Raw genomic sequence first — 12,964 nt, 5'->3', positions numbered from 1 at the left:
AAACAGCATACCTCCAAAGTGACCCGAAGCAGCTTTATTTTGGCCTGTCTGTTCAGGCCCTAAAATGGTGAAAGGTCTGGAAACTATGCATTGCCAGGAGAGCCTTAGGAATCTGTGTATGTTTAGCCTGGAGAAGAGATGATTAAGAGGTGATATAACCGCCCTGTTTAAGTATTTGAAGGGGTGTCATATTGAGGATGAAGCAAGCTTGTTTTCTGCTGCTCCAGAGAACAGGAAGCAGAACAATGGATGCAAGTTACTGGAAAAGAGATTCCACGTAAACATTAGGAGGAACTTCCTGACAGTGAAAACTATTTGACAATGGAACACACTCCCTTGGAGTGTGGTGGAATCTCCTTCTTTGGAGGTTTTTAAATAGAGGCTGGATGGCCATTTGTCAGGGATGCTTTGATTGTGAGTTCCTGCATGGTAGGGGGTTGGACTGGATGGCCCTTGTGGTCTCTTCCAACTTTATTTCTGTAATTTTATGATTCTAAGTATACCTGCACTACACTATTGTAGCAATCTGTTCTAGCCTGTGTAGTCCTGGAATTTGTAGCTTAATGAGGTAGTTATGAATTTTCTGCTAGAAAACTCTAATGCACTCCTCTGAACTACTTACAGTTTATGAGGTGCCCTGAAAAAAGGGAATGACTATTTAATCTGCCTCTCACTGCACATGCTTTCCAGACCTTATACAATTTTCCTGAAAATTCGTGGTTTTTTTCTGGAAATTTCCCCCCTCCTCCATGGCTTCAAAATTTCTGGAAATCTTCTGTCTCTACACCTGGTCTGCATGGAGAAGGATTTTGCATGTGTAGCTTCCTTCAGGGATGTATGCATTCCAATGACTATCTTTGAAGTAATCATGTATAAGGCTGCACAAGCATGCAAAGTGAGCTTTAATCTACCAGCCAATTTTCTGCTCCCTTCACTATGATCAGAATGGGCTAAACATAAGGGTTACTTCACATGGCTCTCATCTGAGGTAAGTCTGACTTTCTTTCAGCATTTTCAGTATCCAACCGTGTGATCATTATACCTCAATGCTGTAGTTGAAAAATTTTATGCCCTAAACACGATTCCAAGTCAACATTCCACCCACACTAAGGACCACACATAGTTCTGTTTAGCTTAAACTGTGAAATCATATGCACATGCTAAAATTCCAAGTTCTCACTGTTCAAGGTGACTGCAGAACACTAGCAATCTGTCAAAATTGTTGGAACAAAAAACCTGCTGAGCGCTAGTCTCCTGATTTGCCCTCCATTACAAGAAATCAGGGGTAGGCAACCTTTTTGAGCCGGGGGCCGGGTTGCTGTCCCTCAGACAACTGGGGGGCCGAAGCCAATAAATAAATAAATAAATAATATAGGGCAACTTTTTTAATGTAGGACACATTTTTTAAAAATGGAGGACATGCGAAAAAAAATTGATGATTTTTTAAAAATGTAACTATAAATGCATGTTTCTTAGGCATGATCAAAATGGAGGACATTTGGGCCTCAGAAGGTGGCTGATATCAATATCACCATCACCATCATCACTATCATTGTTAAAGCAGACCTTTTAGCATTAAAAGCACCGAAAATACACAGAAATGCACTTTGGAAAGTCACACTGTATCACCTTCAGAAAGAGTCTTCTTCTTCTTCCTCCTCCTCCTCCTCTTCCTCCTCCCTCCTCTTCCCTCCTCCTCCTCTCTTCCTTCCTCCCTCCTCCTCTTTCCCCGCCCCCTTCCTTCCCTCCTTGCGGCTGTCTGGCAGCTGCGGGTAGGGAAGGATGGGAAGGAGGAGGGCGACCCCCGCCCTTCCTTCCCTCCTCGTGGCTGCCTGGCAGCTGCGGGAAGGGAAGAATGGGAAGGAGGAGGGCGACCCCCGCCCCCTTCCTTCCCTGCCCGCGGCTGCCTGGCAGCCACGGGAAGGGAGGGAAGGAGGAGGAGGACCCCCGCCCCCTTCCTGCCCTGCCCGGAGTTCTCTAAGTTTACTGAAATCTGCTCTCCTAAAGTCTGGAATGTGTGTCTGACTATGCCTGGCTTCTCCTTTCCATTGTATAACAAACTCCAGGAGACCATGGTCACTTCCACCTAATGATCCCACCACTTGCACCCCATTAACCAAGTCATCCTTGTTGGTTAGGAATGAAATTGTCTTCGAGGCAAGTGAGGAATTTGCTAGACCTTGAGGATTTTGCTGAGTTTGAATTCCAGCAAATATCATGATAGTTGAGGTCACCCATCATTACTACATCTCTCCTTTCTGAATGTGTAGTCATCTGTTTTACAAAGGCATCACCCAATTCCTCCATTTGACTGGGGGGTCTGTAGTAGACTCCCACCATAACATCCTTGTGGTTTCCCTCACCTTTAATTTTTATCCAGATGCTTTCCACCTGGCTGCCAGTATTGATGTCCTGGATCTCCTCACTGGTGTAAATATCTCTGACATATAGTGCTATTCCTCCTCCTTTCCTGTTTGGCCTATTTCTCTTAAAAAGGTTATGGTCTATTTCTCTTAAAAAGGTTATACCCCTCTATTTCTACATTCCACTTATGAGACACATCTCACCAGGTTTCAGTGATGCCTATTATATCATATTTGCTTTGTTGTACTAGAAGTTTGAGTTCATCTTGCTTATTTCCCATGCTCTGTGCATTAGTGTAGAGACATCGCAGACCATGTTTCCCATTTACTTGCTGCTTGTGCAAGATTTTTTGCCTCCCACTGTTGGGTCCTTGCACTTTTTTTCTTGTTTCCTCTATGTCAGTTTGACTATTTTCTCCAGCCCTTTCGCCTTCCTTAATATTGTCTCCCTTCCCCACGGAACTCAGTTTAAAGCCCTTAAGTTCTTGAGACTGTTGGCAAAAACATTTCTTCCAACTGGCGTGAGATGCTACCCGTCTGTTGCAAGAAGTCCCTCTTCATGGAAGTGCAGCCCATGATCGAAGAATCCAAATCGTTCTCAGTGGCACCATCTGCGAAGCCAGTTGTTCACATCTGCTATTTTCCTCTCCCTTCCTGGCAGAAGAGACGAGATGACAACTTGTGCATCCATTTCTTTCAGCTTCCTATCAAGAGCCTCGTAATCCTTTCTGATGTTCTGAAGGCTGTGTCTTGCAGTATCATTGGTTCCCATGTGGACCAAAAGGAAGGGGTATTGGTCAGTAGGCTTGACCAGTCTTGTCAGCCTCTCTGTCACATCACGGATCTTTGTCCTAGGGAGACAACACACCTCTCAAGACATCTTATCAGGCCTACAAATCACTGCTTCTGTACCCCTCAGCCAGGAGTCCCTAGTATGACCATATGCCTCCTCTTAGGCTTAGCAGTGACTGTTCCCTCTGGTGGGACTCTCAGGCTCCCCTGTTCTGTCCCTGAAGTCTGTCCATGCTGCTCTTCCTTGTCCTCCTTGATAAGGGGAAAAGCTTTGAATCGATTCTCTAGCTGCAAGCTCCCAGAACAATCCCTTCTTGGCCTACTTCTCTGTGTGACATTCCTCCAGCTGACTGCCTCCTGTGTATGTGAAGTGACCTCCTCCGCCCCAGCAACTTCCTCTGTGTGGTATTCATCCAAGATTGTTAGTTCTGTTCAGTCCAGGAAATCCTTTTGCTCCCTAATATGCTGAAGTGTAGCTACTCTGGACTCCAGCTGCTGTACTTTCTCCTCCAAGAGTGCTACCAACTCGCACTTGGTGCATGTGAAGTTCTCCACTTCTGTAGGCAAGAAAACAAACATCCCACAAGTGTTGTAGGTGACTGCAGCAGTTCCCTCAATGTCCATACTGCGAAGTCTTTAGTAATGACTGAAATAGGACTGTGGGCTTCCTCCTCAAAAAATCCTCTGGTAAACACCAACGGTAAGGCCCCTGATGACCTGGCTTTTTCACCAGTCTCTGGCAGCGAGTTCAATCTACTGGGAATATAACTTTATAGGAATGTCCCGGCTGCTAGTTTATATTTAAAGGCAAGGTTCTGACTCAAGGTTTGCTTCTCACCTGTTGCCTCTGCTGTAGATTTCTGTGGATCAAAAAAAAAAAAAAAAATCCCAGAAGCTCCATCCCCTCAGCAACAAGCACACTCTCCCAGAGTTTTAAAAGAAATTCAAACACTCACCACTCAAAATGGCTGCCCAGCTCCTTCTATCCTTCTCTCTGTGGCAGGAACTGGCATCTACTCTCAATTGTGTACAGCCACAGTTGGCCCACAACAACAGAAACTCCAGTTCAATATAAAAGGAAATAACTGTCAGTGAAATTTAGAATGCCTGTTTTTTTTTTTAACAGATCTCAAATTATCAGGCTGCAGTAGCATAACGCCTCTACTTCAGCTGAGTAGCCAGGGAAGCCATTTTCTGCAGAAGACTCCATTTCTGTTGTTACTTACAACTGCCGCATTTGCAATTCCACTAATCTGGAAATAATTAATTAAAACAACCTTTCAGGCTTGAATTGTCAAGAATGCAAGCCATGGTTTAAACAGAGAGTAATTTATGCAGAATCTGGGAACAAATAAACAAGGTCAGGTCATCTTTCTGCAGACTACTTCACACCTTTTTTAGCTGTTCAGGGTGTAAAGGGGTGATAGGTTTACAGATGATTTCCAGAGACAACTGCTGGCTTCCATTTCCCCATGCAGGCACAATTCAACTGACACCCACTATGCCAGAAACAGGCTGCTAAGTGTGGCCCTCAAACAGCCTGTGGTGCAGCTTGCTCTCTGTTGTGAACCAGAATATTGAGAGAAGGCTCTTGTTTTTCTTTTCTAGGCTTTCTCCAGCATGGCTGACTTCTTCTACAAAAAATATATCTTCCTGTCAGAGGTCATGCTGGCTAGGAGGACACACAGTATTCGCCCAAGGATGAATTGCCCCAGCTAGGATGGTATAAATTAAAAAATCTAAATTCTTCAAGGAAATAAAAAGTGTATCCACACTACACAGTTATAACAGTTTGATACCAGGAGACTGTCCTAATGAATCTGGAGATTTGTAGATTGATAAGATACTTAGCATTCTTTACTAGAGAAAACTAGAACACTCCCCTGAACTAGCATAGATATTTGCTAAATAAATATGACACACACAAGACTGAATAGACTATTTAGCAATGGTGTTTATCACACTATACTCTTATAGTGCTACTATTCCACTTTAACTGCTCTAGCTGCCTCCTGTTGCATTCTGGGATTTGCAGTTTTAAGGAGGGGTATTTAGAATTCTCAGGCACAGAAGTTCTCTGCCTGAGAATTCTAAATACCCCTCCTTAAAACTGCCAATCCCAGAATGCAACAGGAGGCAGCTAGAGCAGTTAGAGTGGAATAGTAGCACTATAAGAGTATAGTGTGATAAACATCTACGTGTGATAACATCTGAGCAAAAAGTACAATGATAATAGGTATAAAAATGGGTGTGTCGAGCATACTTTTGTCTATGATACGATGGTGAGTGGTATGAATATAGTCTGATTCTGGGGAAGTCCAGAGTCAGGCCCAAACATCAGAATATCTGGTGTTGTCATTTGATGGTTTTACTCATAGGCAGGTGTTGGGTCTTCTGCATTCCAACCTGCTTGGATCTTCTGGTTTTGTATTTTCTGTGGTTCCCTATCAGTTATATCACTTAAGAGTAGATACAATAAAAGCAGAGATAACCAACATCTTATTTCAGGACTACTTTGTCCAAAACACAGTAAAACACACACAGTCATACTCCAACACTGAGGGCGAGTTGCCCAAGGTCACCCAATGGGATTCACAGCCAAGAGGGGAATCACACCCTGGTCTCCAGAGTCATAGTCCAACACTTAATGCCACACTGGCTTCCACCTTCTACACATCCTTAGTAAAAATAACAACAGATTGCTACACCAATTCTACTGAGAAGACCTTAAAACCATTTATGGTGAATCACATTCCTTTCAACAGCCTACCCTCCCCAGAAAACAAAGAAAACATTTGACAGAATGTAACCAACACAGAGATATCCAAATGTTAGGTAAACCACATAATTTTTCTCTGCAGATTATTTCAGTTACAACTGAGCAGCAAATGGAATTTTACTGGAAGGATTTCAGAAGAAGGCCTACCATTAATAAGGCTTTGCCCTCCCCATCACAGGGGAACAGTGGAACTAAAAGAACAGGCACCTGTGACCACAAAGCAAGATTTCATTAAGGGATTTGAAAAAGACAATTTGCTCACCTACTGGTTCATTAAATGATCGTTCAGAGATGCTCTCTGTAAACAGTGAAGCGACTCCATCATCAACGAAATAAATTCTGTGCCAAAGGCTGCAGGTGTTTAGCCAGACAAGCTATTGTTATTATTGAATTAGCAAGAAGAGATATGCAATATTGCCCTGCTGTACACTGTATTCTCCAGTCCTGCAAAGATCCAATAAATTAATAAGCTTGACATTATGTAATTGCACATCCACAAATGAATTAAATAAACTAAACACACAGGAAAAACTTTTCCCTCCTCCCTTTCAGTCTTCCAGTTGTATCCATTTATGGAGCAAACAAAACCCAAGTATTTATATAAAATATGCATACCCTGTTTTCTTTACAATAAATTCAATTTAAAGAATTTAAAATGTAAAGCCGTAAAAAATAATCTACAGTCTAAAAACATACTAAACTATTTGAAAAAATTAAACCCAACCAACCCAAAATATCATTTTGAGTTTTCCATCTACAGTATCACTTTTGCTAAGGCTGGGTATGCCACAGTCCCTGAAATACTTCCATAATTAGCTGGTTTTGAATGTTTAAAAACCTATCACTGCCAACCATTCCCTGCAAAATGCAACTGCACAAGGATGTTCGGTGTATTCTACTCCCAATTTGTGTGAGGAAACTGCATCCCCACACCTAGTTACTATATAATCAAAACCCCTCAGACCAGTATCTCTCAGGATAATTCATATGGGGGTGCAGCATTTTTTCCCCAGCATGCCAGTTTTGGCATTGTATTTGTGCCCACCTGGTACAATAGTTACTTTCTTTCCTAGAAACTTGTCAGGAACCAGTAATGACTCCAGGACCAGACTAGTCCAGGGACCACCACTTTGAGTACCACTGCTTCAGACAACCCAGAGGTTGTATTATTATCAACATACAAATTAAAACATCTCTAAATTAATACAAGTATACAATGAATGCATAAGCATCACAACAAATTAACAACTAGTACTATGGAATGTCATAGTACCATTGTATGGAATGTCATTGTATAGCAGGTTTTCCTTAACTGATGCAACAAAGGTTCTCTGAGGGTAAGCATTAGCCATGCTCATGGAGCAGATGAATTGTATAGTTCACAATAGTTTTTTCAAGTTTTATTGTAAACTAATCACATGACTCACCAGACATTACTACTAAAAATGATCATCTCCTTGGGAAGAAGAGCAGGAGACAAGTATGCACAAAGAGGGAGGAGTTGCTGCCTGCCTTGCAAAAACAAGCACCAGAGCTTTTCTCTACAAACAGTAGACACTGGTGACACTCCCCTGCCTCCCATAAATGGGATCCAGTGAAAACTTTAAAAGAACTATCCAGGGTGCTGAGCATCCTTTGGTTAGCTCCTTTGAAATTCACCTTGAAACACAGAGTCAATTCACTCCCCCACTGACATGGAAGGCACCAGTCACCACCATCTACAGAGGAATTGTTTATGGTTTATTAGATTTCTCAGGCATGGGACAAACCGCCGAAAAAGGGTGGCCTGCTGGTGGCCTAATTCCCTCCAGAGGGAAGCTGCAGCCACCAAACCATGCAGCTTCCCTCCGGAGGAAGAAGAACCCAGAAAGTGAGATACTTAGAAACTTTTAAAGGTATGTAAGGCACGGTACAGACCACCCAATTGCGCCATACTCCCCGCAATACTAGGGTTAGGGACCACGCAGCAACCACATGGTCCTTACCCTAGCACAGCACGGCGGCGTAACAATGGCGGCATCCCATGTACATGTGCTGCACATCTGATGTCCGCCCTGCGGCAAAGCACCTGATATTTCCGAGTTCTTTTTCCTCCGGAGGGAAGCCACACGGTTCGGCGGCTGCAGCTTCCCTCTGGAGGGAATTAGGTCGCTGGCAGGCCACCCTTTTACTAGTCTCAAAGGAAAAGGATGGAATGCCCTGTAATCAATAGCTTATTAAAAGTCCATCAAGGATGGAAACAGATGCATACATCTATGCATAGCTCCTCGCAACTGCTTTCTTCTAAAAACCAATAAACAAAAACAGTTGTTTCTGCTTGTCAAAAGAACATCCTGGTTAAACTCTGAACTGCATTCATGGACAAGAGCTTTCCAATTTGGGAGGCATATAGGCAAACCGAGTCATTTTACAGAACAGTTGCCTCTTATAAATTAATGGTAATATGACAAGCCTATGTGCAATTCGCATGCAAAGGAGAATTGTAACCCTGAAGAAAGGTTAGCAGAAAGTGACTGTTGTTTATGCCACAGATAATTCTCTTCAGTGTGCTTCATGAACCACTCTATTCTAAAGACAAGACAGGGAGAAGAGAGTCCCCTTGGAATAATCATTTCTGGAAAAAATCAGTGAACATGTGCCCTATCTAGAATAGTGTGTTAACAGAATAGACAGCAATACTCTTGTGTTATGGGGACACAGTCAGAGCTTAGGAAAGATGCTTTTCTTGGAACACAGCTACCAGAGTCCCTCCAGTCATCACTGTCATGAAGGATTCTGGAATTTATAGTCCACAATTTGCACTTCTAACCTCTGGACATCACTGGAAATCCAACATCTTTTGAGTCACTTATGCTTGCTCTGGTTATGCAGTAATTACTTTCTGGGCCACAGCACAAAGCAAGTATTCAAAACTTCCCCTCTAGCTGTGCTACTATTAACCCATATGGCCACTGCCTGGCTGCAAGGGGGCATCTCACCACTGTCTAACTGTCACTGTATAGTCAGGAGAATGGGGCAACCTTCACTCTCCAGACCTCCCAGCATAACTATGCTAGAAGAACTTTGCACTTCCAATGGAATTTTATAGAATTTATTCCAATAGAATTTTGTCTTAAAACGTACAGGGCTAGATGGATAAGAGGAATTATACTGCACTTCACAATTTGCACTCCACACAGTAATGTGCCCTTAATTCCTTTGTTATACCCCTCTTCTCAAGAGGTTGGGGATTTCCAGAGCTCTATGGTTCAATCAGGCAAGAGGCTCAGTCTGGGTAGTGAGATCAACTCCACCCTAACTCGAACCATGGGCTGTCTCATGAGATTATTCCAGTTGGTCTTCATGAAGACACTATGAAGTAGATTTGCCTAAAGAGTCAAAAACTGACATAAGGTTATTGAGGAAGTACAATGGCTCATATCCTGTTCCCAGTGCCCAAGCAAAGCAAAACAAAAGGTTCACTCTAAGAAACACACACACAAAAGCACACACACCCCAAGACCTAGTAATATCATACTTCCTTTTCTGTAGAAAAACAATAATTGCAAAAAGAATTGCAATCAGAACATCAGGACTCATCTAGTAAGACCCACAGTCTTCAAATTTCTTCCTTTTGTCACACATCAAGTCCAGTTCTGGAAATTCAAACAAACTGGTGTCAACAGAACACAGCATGACTGACTCAGGAAGAACTTGGAAAAGTTACGTTTGAGGAACTCCAAGACTTCTCTTATGGCCATACTGGATAAGGGATTGTACGACTTTAATCCAATTCTTACTCCAGACCAGTGTTGTGATATGCCTTCAAGTTGGATCCAACTTATGGAGACCCAATCACAAGCTTTTCTTGGCAAGATTTATTCAGAGGGTTTGCTCCTACCTTCTTCCAAGGCTGAAAGTGTGTGACTTGCCCAAGGTCATCCACTGAGTTTCTATGGCTGATTGGACTCAAACCCTGATCTTCCAGAGTTCTAATGAAATACAAATTTCTCTCATCCAGACCAGAGCAGGCCAACTGAATCAATGGGAACCTGGTAAGTCAACACTTACAAAACTTCCAATGGTACAATGGGCCTACAGGTCCTTGCACGAACAATTTTATTGAGGCCTAGGAGCTAGTGCCCTCACCCCGCCCCCCCATACACACACACACACATATATATTGATATTGATATTGCTTCTAAGCTCTCATTGCAACCAAGCAAACTTTTCCCCAAGCACTGACTTTGTTTTAGAGTACTCTCCCTTCATACGCAGGGTCATTAAGCAGAATGGAAAAGTATGGAAATCACCCAAGTCCAAAAAAACGCATCCATTAAGCTTTCTGTAATGGTACATCACCAGAGGCCAAAGAGATCAGAACTTTTTTTAAAGATCTTTTAAAAAAACCTATCTAGGTCAGTCCAGAGCCAGCTGAATGTCTCTAATGTACTCCTAGATAACATCTCTTTGTGTGATGGTCAGAGGAGTACAGGAATCAGATAAGTGATATTCTCTCAGCACAGACAACTGCTGAAAATTAAGAGCAACCCAGCTACTGTTGTTAGGGTTAGAAACTAAAGAGAAAAGTATTTAAATGTTTTTGTCTTGATAGCTGCTCAGTAAGGTCTTGCCTCTAATAAAAACTCTTCCATGTGAAACTGACATATACCAGGAAAACCTCCTGAGGCATCTAGAAGCTGTGGAGATTCATGTCATTTCTTGCTATGTTGCTTTGGTTATGAACTGCATAATGAAGGGGAATTGCACACTGCACTATTGAGCACAATACAAACCTTCACAGGTGTGTTACTATCTTTCCTGGGTTTTTATTTCTCTCAGGAATAATATATCACCCTCCCTCACATCCCTTTCCACAGACTCTCACAAAGAAAGTATCACAGAGAAAAAACACTTCACATGCTCAATCAAAGTTCAAAATATATTACATGGAACAGTAAATAAGGAATTTAATTTTTGTCTTTACAATAAACTGCCATATTTCTATCTCATGTCTCCAGATCTCAAATGGAACAACTAGTCAAGAAATATCAAACATTTCTGGCTGATTTATTTCTGTAGTGATAACATCTTATATTACAATAATAAAAGCCTCCTGCTTTACCTGTCCTCTGCTCTTGAGTTCCATATTGTGCACAGATTATTTATACACCACCAAAATGGTAATCAAAGCAATAACGGGATTACGTATGTCTTGACCAGGAACAAACACCGATCCAAAGACTTGTCTAGATAGTTGATGAACGGTAAGGGAAATTCTGTAAACTTGGAGCTCATTCTCACAGGCATATTTGTGATATAAGGGGGGGGGGGTGCAAGTGGTTCAAGAATGATAAACACTGACATATAAATTAAATATACACATATATCTATTTTGACAAACACACACACACACTCCTAACTCTGTCATTAAACAGTACTCCAACTCTAAATTATGAAACCCCCCCCAGTGGGATATACTGTTTTGATACTGACCAACATGAAAGTATTAACAAGTGGCTATATATCATAGAATCATATAATAATAGAGTTGGAAGAGACCGCAAGGGCCATCCAGTTCAACCCATTTATGAATTTATTCAAACATTTAAGCTATTTCTTGATGAATATCCATATGGAAATCAATCCTCAGTTTTGAAGACAGCAAAAAATGGGATTTAGCAAGACAAAGGTCAGTTTCCTATACTTTTTGATCAACACAACAAAGTACTGAGATGACTGGGCCCATGATTCAAAGAAACAGCACATATTTCAGTGTGCAAACTTTAAACTCAAGCAACAAATTTAATGTTAAAATGTAAAACACTATCATCTCTAAAACTTCTTTCTCAGAATCTCAGGTAAGCTAGGGCATATGGGAAATATATACAGTAGGCCCTCTCCTTACGTGGGAGGATCCGTTCCGGGGCCCCCGCATTAGGGAAAATCCGCGTATGCTCGTGCCCCATAGGAAACAATGGTGTGTGTGCATGTGGCAGCGGCGCGGCATGCGCGGGTGCACACACCATTGTTTTTATCATTGTGCGGCTTCTGAGTAAGCAGGAAGCCGCCTATAGTGTGCCCGCATATGGCGCAGGCACACTGTACTGCATCAACAAGATGATTATCACCAATTTATAAGGAAAGGTTAAAGCACTTATTCTCCACAGTCCAGTTCCCCTCAAGCCTTGATTAAACAAAGATAATATATTATATTTGGTTAGTGGCTAATGAAGGGAAGGAGCACGAACAATCCAAAATCCTTCAGTCAGAAAAAGTAAAACAGCAGAGGATATGCTGCATCATAATAGTCCCCAAATCTTTTAATAGTAACTATAAGCCAATGAAAAAATAAAACCTTTCAGTTAGCACTTTGATGCACTGGCTACATTTTGATGCACATACGAAGATGTCCTACGACAGATGACCAAAAATCAACTTTAAGGAAATAGCAAAAATAATCTATAAAATCTATGCAAGTGTAACCATGTTGACTATAAAAATTCTCAAGTCCATCCATCATAAAATTTTTACTGGCCTACCAAACATATATAAATATGGCACATATAATGTCTTAGACCATTTGCACCTTGGCAACACACTGCCTCCTCAAACCCCAACAGATCCAAATGCCTTATAATTGCCAAAGATAGTTAAGGAAGATATACATGCAGAAAGCTGCAACATATTTCCTTAATCTTGTTTACCTTCAGTCATTAACACCCACACTTTGGAAGCCTACTTCAAACCAGAAGTCCTCTTGTCCTTAAGTGGCCTTAAGATTTGCAAGTGTTATGTTCTGTGTGTCACTTCTGGAAGAATCCAGTCAAAAAATCTCAGAGGAAGTGTCCACCTCCTAAAAGTGTTGGGTTTAAAAGAAAGAGAAAAAATATATTTTTTCTCAGTGGATGGTGTCTGATTTTATCAACCTGGAAAGGCTATCTCTTATTCAATACAAGAGATGTGAACACACAAATTCCTAGCAAATTATTAGGTCTTCTATCTATTAATAGTGGAAAACTTGAGCACTCAGAATTAGAGCTCAGAGAAA

At 41.7% G+C, this 12,964-nt stretch overlaps 1 protein-coding gene across 8 annotated transcripts in view; it reads right to left on the bottom strand.

Moving 5' to 3' along the window:
• The window catches only part of TNIK (TRAF2 and NCK interacting kinase), a 361,859-nt gene that overhangs the window by 317,225 nt on the left and 31,670 nt on the right, over positions 1–12,964 (bottom strand). The window contains exon 1 of one of the 8 annotated variants that reach the window (XM_089508848.1): positions 2,568–2,631. The exons of the other annotated variants lie outside the window; for them this stretch is intronic. The gene's annotated coding sequence lies outside the window, so the exon portion shown is untranslated. Of the gene's footprint in view, positions 1–2,567; positions 2,632–12,964 lie in introns of those variants that run through there. 8 annotated transcript variants of the gene reach the window in all.

The sequence above is a fragment of the Sceloporus occidentalis genome, unplaced genomic scaffold (genome assembly GCF_023333645.1).
Source record: "Sceloporus occidentalis isolate IW3139 unplaced genomic scaffold, rSceOcc1.0.p SCAF_2, whole genome shotgun sequence".
Classification (NCBI taxonomy): Eukaryota; Metazoa; Chordata; class Lepidosauria; order Squamata; family Phrynosomatidae; genus Sceloporus; species Sceloporus occidentalis.
Note: the sequence above shows the minus strand (reverse complement) of the source record. Positions and strands in the feature narration are given on the sequence as shown.